The sequence below is a fragment of the Mesocricetus auratus genome, unplaced genomic scaffold, assembly GCF_017639785.1.
Source record: "Mesocricetus auratus isolate SY011 unplaced genomic scaffold, BCM_Maur_2.0 Super-Scaffold_100023, whole genome shotgun sequence".
Classification (NCBI taxonomy): Eukaryota; Metazoa; Chordata; class Mammalia; order Rodentia; family Cricetidae; genus Mesocricetus; species Mesocricetus auratus.
This window is the reverse complement of record NW_024429204.1, coordinates 27,040,073-27,047,978: the sequence shown is the minus strand read 5'-3', so window position 1 is coordinate 27,047,978 and position 7,906 is coordinate 27,040,073. Positions and strand designations below refer to the sequence as shown.

Here is a 7,906-nt window from a genome sequence, read left to right as displayed (position 1 = left end):
GTCAAAACGTAGACTGTCATCTGATGTCTTCAAATATGCTTCGTTCCAAATGCATGAATCTAAATACTGGCATTTTGGATCAGGACATGTAATCCCAAATGGCTCATTGTCTTACTGGGTCATTAATATGCCAAGCTCCTAAATTAAATTTTGATTTTTTTTCCTTTCTGAAATTTTGATTTTAGCATTTCATTCCAGCAGGGCAGATGTCTCTCGCCACCCTCATTATGTGTGTCAGCTGTTGGTGGATCGCATGGCAATCATAAAATTTCTTGTTCCAAGTCCTGCTCATTTCATGTCTGCACACTCAACTAGATGTGAGGGAGAAGCCTAAGTCTGTCCATTGTGAGGGAGAAGCCTAAGTCTGTCCATGGTGAGGGAGAAACCTAAGTCTGTCCATGGTGAGGGAGAAGCCTAAGTCTGTCCATGGTGAGGGAGAAGCCTAAGTCTGTCCATTGTGAGGGAGAAGCCTAAGTCTGTCCATTATACTAGGAGTGGGACTTAAGGATTCCCCCACCCGGATCTTAACTTCTGACTCCAAGTTTATTCGCTGGAGAAATCATACGTGTTTGATGTGCCGGCCGGTCTTGTGAGAGGCCATCTAGCCAGGAGCCAAGCTTCTCTCCTTCCTTATGATCTCTTACTAGATTTGTTTGTGTAGAGTATACTGTCTGCAGCCAACATCTCTTAATTGCTCGTGCTCCAGATGAAATTTATTATTATTCTTTCAAATCACCCTCACCTGTTTGGCATCCCAGCCTGCCCATTTGTGCCGAGAAAGATCCAAGAGGACGCCTCGAAATTGTGTGGCTGTAATTATCGGCAGCGTGCAAATAATGACTTTGGACTCGGCTGGTTTTGTGCAGTAATTAACAGGTGGCTAGCTTTCACTGCAGCATTTCGCAACAGCTACTGAAGGAAATGCTGGCATCTTGGTAGCATATTAAATATTGAAACAAAGGCTGTGCAAAGGCCTTCGGCCCTGACCCTACCATTAGCCAATATGTGCCAGCTTCGGTACGCAATGGTAATGATGCTATTTAGTGCACGCATTAAGGTTTTGCAGGCCATTAGGAGTCAGTTTCTTTTCATTCAGGTGTTGAATCCGTTTTTCCTGAGCTGTGAGGAGATCTTTGTCAAGGTGAGCTCTTCACTAAATTACCCAGCGGTCTTCGCTTTCGTATCCTAACATGCCAGTCATCTCTGTTTTCTCCCCACCCATTTCTCATGCACTGCTCACTTTAGACACGGCAAACTATTTCCCATTCCACAAAGTTCTCAGCAAAATGGCAAACTGTACATAGTATGGCTAAGATTTTAATTTATTAAAATTGCTTGTAACATCTCATTATTTTGTTCCTAGGGTTTCTACATATCTTGTATTCACTTGTTTGTTTAAAGAACTTTTATATGTGTATTTTTTTTGGAGAGGGGGTACACATGCTGTAGCATATGGTGGAGATTAGGTAACAACTTGCAGGGTTGTCCTTCTCTCTTTCCACATTGTGGGACTAGGTGATTAAAATCAGATCATCAGGCTTGGCAGCAAACAGCCTTACCTGCTGAGCCATCTTACCAGCCCAATCATTACTTTTTTGCAGTTCTGAGACTTCATTCCCGGGGGTCCCATACATAGGAGGTAAGTGCTCCACTTGTATAAATAAAATGTATCTTTCATATGTTTTCATTATAGATAATAACAGGTTTTCACTGTGGCATCTCCATGCGCATACATATTTCAATTGTATTTACTTCTTGTTCCTTGTATTATCCCCCTTTCATTCCTGTTAATCCTCCACTCTCTCTAACTACTCCCTCATCCATTTCCTATCGTGTGTGTGTGTGTGTGTGTGTGTGTGTGTGTTCCAAGCAGATGCGTCAGTTGTCTATATGAATATAGGTGTTTGTTAACAGGAGCAGGGACCCCTATCCAGCCTTTCTTGGGTACATTCTTTTTAGGTTTGTTCATTTTCTTTGTGTCCCAAAATGTCAGTACCTTGCTGACCTTGGTGAATACCTTGAGAATCACTCTCTCTAGTATATTTTATCCAAACTCAATACCAGACACACTCTGTTCCACTCATGCAAGTTCAATAAATAACTTATGTAAAAACATAAGGTGAATAATTATTAAAGAGGGCACTCAAAGTTCACCACTACCCATCCACATGCAAGCATATAAGTATATGTGAGCAGTCAACACACACACACACACACACACACACACACACACACACACACAAAGAAAATTTGAGAACAGTCTAGGTTACATAGTGGAACATCTCAAACCAACAAGCAAAACATCAAAAATATATTTCTGCTAGAAACCTGGTATCAAGGTGCCAGCAAGTTAGAGGGCATGTCTGTACTCCTGGGATAGAGAGCACTGTGTCTGTCCTCACACAGTGGAAGAGCAGAAGACATGAACACACCACCCCAAGTTCTTTTTATAGAAGTATTGATCCCCTCAGGATTGCGGAGAGCTCCTCACCTAAACACCACTGCAAAGGCCCCAACACATTACATTTTAAATGCAAGTGGGGTGAGTGTTCAAGCCATAGCACCCTCCTTCACAGAGTCAAACACAAGCTTAAGTCCTGAACGAGAGGAACTAACGTTGCACTCAGCTACCCTTTGAAGCATCTAGGGGACCTTTGAGTTGTAATATAAGCTTCGTGTGATGTGAGTACTCTCTGACTCATCCACGAATTCCAAGCAATTACTCAAGAGCATCTTTTATATAAGGGTGCTTGTATTTTAAGTCCAGGGGAAGTCCAAAGACTCCGTCTCTTGTAAGATTGCCTGAAATACTGAATAGAAAAATATAACTGTTGAGACTCCATTAAGGTGATGATAGTCTAGGTTCCTAATGAGGCTTGGTGGGGCATCAGAGGTGGGGAGCATAACTGGGAGAATTGAAAGCTTTAAACAAAGTGGGGCAACAATGAATATGCCCTTTCTTTATTATGAGACAGTTGTTCTACACGTCAGCAGCGGTAGCATGGATAATGCATGCCACCGATGCTTGGGTGACCACCGAAGCCTGGGAAAGCACCAAAGCAACCAAAAGTAGTGGAAGCAGCCGTATTATTTAGGGGACCTCTGGGTTCTTCTTGGCTAACATCTCGGGGAAATATTCCACACCTGGAACAAGGATTTCATTTCCTAACCTATGGCTTCTGAAAGAAGCATTATCCATCTAGGCCATGTACTTTTATACATGTTTTTATTGTTTTCATTCATTGTTTGAGAATTTTGTACAGTGTAATCATCATCCTCCCCCAGTTCCTCCCAGATATAATTCCTTAAACATCTACTACACCCCCCTGCCCCCCTACATTTCTCCATCAAGGACAGTCTTTGTAGCCTTTAAACTTTTGGGCATGCAGCCTTCTACTGGAATGTGTAGGTAACTACCAGAGACCTCACACTGAAGGAAAACAGACTCTCCTTTTTCCCACCCTGCCAACAGCTCCTTAGCTAAAGGGGGGACTTTGTGCTCATTCACACTTCACGTTGGGACTCTATCTGGCTGAAGTATGTGCATGCCTGTGCACACTGTCAAAAAATGAGCTTGGACAAGCCACCTTCCTACTGTGTCCAGAAAACTGCTTCCCTGGATCCATCTGCTGCCTCTAACTGTTACTAACATTGCTCTACCTCCTCTTCCACAATGATCCTCCTCAAGGGAGAGGGGCTGTTCTGTAGGTGCCCATTTAGTGCTGGGCATTTCGCAGCTACTTGTTCTCTGTACTTCCTGTATGTCCCAAGAGTGATGTCATATACAGGTTTCAACCTGTAGAATGGGCATTAAACCCAGTCAAAAAAGGGCTGACTGCTCCCATGGCGTGTGTGTGTCACTGTTACACCAGCAGGCATGTCTTATGAGGCTGGTCATTTTTTATAACTGGTATGATTCAAAGGTGGGAAAGTTGGTGATTATCTCAAATTATATTTTAAAGTTATCTTCTAAAGTAGGCTTCCATGTGTCTTCTTCATACACTCTTAGTTCTGGGAAATTATCCCCCACCCCTCCTTTCTTTCATCCCTCCCAACTCATGAGTGCATGTTTATATGTTCTGTCTTATTTTTAGAGATAAAACATGAAAATGAGACTTACAGTTCCTCAATTCATTTACCTTAAGAATGAAGAGTTGTGTGGGAATAGGAGACCTTGGCCAGAGGCCCACTTCCCCATCAGCCTGGGAGCAGGCAGCTGTAACCAGTAGAAAACACGTTTACCAAAAAACAATCCGGTGTCCCTAACAGCATGTTTACTGGAACAATAATTTCCTGGTGTTTTCAGAAGGCTCACCCATGGGAACACCCTGACCTTGACCTTTCCAATGATTAACCGCTTCTTCCTGACCCCTCACCGCTGCCTCTGGGGTCGGGGCATATAACCAGCCGGGGTAAGAATAAAGCGAGGCCTTCTTGAGGCCTTCTTGAAGCCTTCTTTCACCACTGACTGGTCTCTGTGTCATCAGTCCCGACACCCTCCACAGATTTTCGGACACAGGCTGTGCAAGGGCGTGGCAGAGTTGAACTAAGAATTTAGAGCTCTTCATCCAAATTCCTTGTATCTTCTATATGAAGAATGTTTCATGATAAGGGGTAAGAGTTTTATCATTGTATAATGGGATACTTTTCCTTTTACTATTGCTGAGATACAGTACTCTGGCAAATGCAACTTAAGTCGAGTTTAGGAAAAAATGGATGTGTTTAGCTCCACATAAATCACACCTCTGGCAGTGTCTACTGCCCCTGCTGTTCTGTGATAGGTGCCAGGATTTTGAGATTCTCCATCTAGATATAGTCCAAAGTCAACAAATCTGTTCAACTCTACTATCCTCCATTTCACCTTCTGATGATATCCATGGTGCAGTATCAAAGAGAAGACATTTCTGAGGTACTTGATCTCTAAATACTTGTTGTAATAAGTAGTGATATTTCTTTTAAATCTCTCTTTCACTTCTGTGCTGTCCTAAGACTTAGAAAATATTGAAATCAACTCTGATTATATCTTTAATTATAGTAGTAATTGTAGTGAAACAGTACCAGTGCACACACACATGCCATACACACATACACATACTAGGAAGTTTATACACACTATAAAGTCAAGTGCTGATCTCATTTATTAGGAGTGTAAATGCCAATGCTTTTAATAGTTGGTTTCCTCAGAAAAGATCTTTAACTCGAGTACGTTAACAGAATATTCAGTATCCACAATTGTGTCTTACATACCAAGAATTTTGTGATTGTCTTTGAAGACTACTCATTTGTGAAATTCCAGATAAATTCCAAATAGAGTGCATGCAGAAAAGAGAGTGTCTGATATGTCCTATAAGCCTGTGGCTTTTATAATTGTCACATGGGTCCTACCTTGTTTAAAAGGTTTTTGATGCTTGGGCTCTTCTTTTTTCCTCATACATATAGTGTCATCCATGGCATGGTAGTCATCACTCCTACAATGAAGTTGTAACCTAAGGCCCAGAAGAGTTTCCATCCATTCTCCAAGATGGGAAACTCAAGCAGACTCTGATGTTGAACATGATTGTACAACTCATGGCTGCCAGATCCCAACTCTCCAGTTCTTTCCAAATGACTGACCATGGTGGAAAATTCCAAACAAACAGAAAAACTCTATGATGTTGACACTTGCAGAATGTGTCTAAATCCCTAAGCTGCTTGCTTGTTCTGGGGGATAGCTGACAGAGTAAAAATTATCCTGGGAAGGCACAGCTGTTATCAAGCATAAATGATTTAATTAAGTCATTTCTCCAGGGCTGTGGGGAGCAGTGTCACCTTATGTTTATTTAATGAAAAGATGCAATAGCTGGAGACCAAAGCTCATTTTTCCATCGAGGGTCAAAAGCAATTTGAATCTCCCTCTTCTATCTTCTGAGCATTGTCTCGTGAGGTTGTTCTCTGCATCAGACTAAGTGTCAGCCACCCTTCTGGGTAGTTGCTAGTCTTCTCCTTTTATACATGTGAAAACAACTCACAGCGGTTACTTGCTGTGAGTCACACAGCTAGCAAGCCAGAGAAGAGGGATCCAATGTAGGTCAAGCCGGATGTAGGTTACAGTGTTTCTGCAGCGCTTACACAGGTGCTAGAACTGAGGGAAAATTTGTTTATGTGCACTGCAAGGTCAAATGCCAAAAATGTACACTAGAGATTAGCCAAAAGAGTACTGCCCAATAACAGGCATAGAACTGTGTGTGTATGTCTGTGTGCACGTGTGTGTGCACGTGTGTCGGTGTGCATACGAACGTGTGTGTGTGTGTGTGTGTGTGTGTGCCTCTGTGTGTGTGTTAGCCAGATCGCTTGTGGGTGTGCACGTGAGTGTGCGCATGTGCATGTGTGTGCCTCAGTGTGTGCGCTTGTGCTTGTGTGTGTTGAGCATGTGTGTAGGCAGATGCCAGGGAGTGCATGGAAAGGCTAGATGACATCTTTGTGACATAAGTCTCTCTCTTCCACTTATGTTTGTAGGGATGGAGCTCAGGTCATCAGGTTTGCCTTGCAGACGGTCTTTCCCCATTAGTCCACTCCATGGTGTCAGCCCTGATATTTCAAAGACAGAAACCAGCTCTTCTCTGAAGCCTGTGGGAGATCCACCCAGGGCTCACAATCCTTTCCCCACAGTTCTACTAGGACACCACATTCTACACACGCACTTCAGGCCTGGCATCATCCATCTTCAAAGAGGTCCTTCAACACCTTTCAAATGGCACCGTAGTCTAAGCAGGACCACCATCCACAGGCGCAATGAGAAAACCTGATCTACTGTGACAAATCTGAGTGGCGCTGCCCTACTGCCTTCAAGAGAGACTGAGAAGGCAATTGAATCGACCTCTGAAGTAATCCTGCCTCCCGCTGGAAGACCAGGCAGCACCTTCATCCTGGGTACTGAGAATGCTGTGTGGGTTGCTGCAATAAATCTTTTTGCCACCCTTCCATGAAAGCCTGTCACTTCTCTGCCCTTTGTTTGATGGATGCCCCTGGCTCCCAATGCTATAAATGTTGAGTAGATTCTAATTGATTATGTGAGGCCAAGAGCTTTCGTAAAGGAGACTCATGGGGTGAGGTTCTTGAGTGAGCTCTAATTGTCAAGTGCATTTTAAAACAGAATTCAGGGAATAATGAATATTCACCAACATTTTAAATAATTTAATATGAAGTTATATTGGTGCAATAACTAGTTTTATACTGTGTTTGCTTTTTATTATCATTTTAATTGACAAATTGTATACATTTTTGTGGTATACAGCATGGTTTTCTGAGATCTCTGTCTTTCTCTGTCTCTCTGTCTCTCTCTCTCACACACACACACATACACACACACATTGTGAAATAACTGTATAATCAAATTAAGCTAAGCAGCAAGGACATTTTCTCATGTGTGTGTATTGCTAGCTACAGCCATGTCATTGTATAACAGGCCTCTTGAACTTGTTCTTTCTGCCTGATTCAAATCTCTGTCCTTTGGTCAGCCTCTCCCCATCTGACCTCCTCTAACCCTCTAATCCTTGGTTGCCATCATGCTACTCACTACTTCTGTGAGTTTGACTTACATGAATGTTACACAAAAATAGGATCATGAATATTTGTCTGTCTATGACTGGCTAATTTTACTTAAGGCACTGTCCACAGATTCATGGACATGGTCACATACATGCACACAAATTCACACACACACACACACACACACACACACACACACACACACACACACCAACCCGGGATGTCCTTAAAGCAGAATAGTGTGTGTGTGTGTGTGTGTGTGTGTGTGTGTGTGTTGATGCTTCCATAATCTATGTGTCTAGTGATGGACACTTACATTGACTCTATCATCTATATTGACTCTTGAGAATGTTTGTATAAACATATTTGTGCGCATATG

The 7,906-nt window shown here is 42.6% G+C and overlaps 1 long non-coding RNA gene across 1 annotated transcript; it reads left to right on the top strand.

Moving 5' to 3' along the window:
- Positions 1-761: 761 nt before the first annotated feature.
- On the top strand, positions 762-7,691 carry LOC110342559. Its single transcript, XR_002384670.2, has 3 exons — positions 762-1,141; positions 1,602-1,639; positions 6,496-7,691. It is a non-coding gene; the product is annotated as an uncharacterized LOC110342559 (long non-coding RNA).
- Positions 7,692-7,906: the final 215 nt, after the last annotated feature.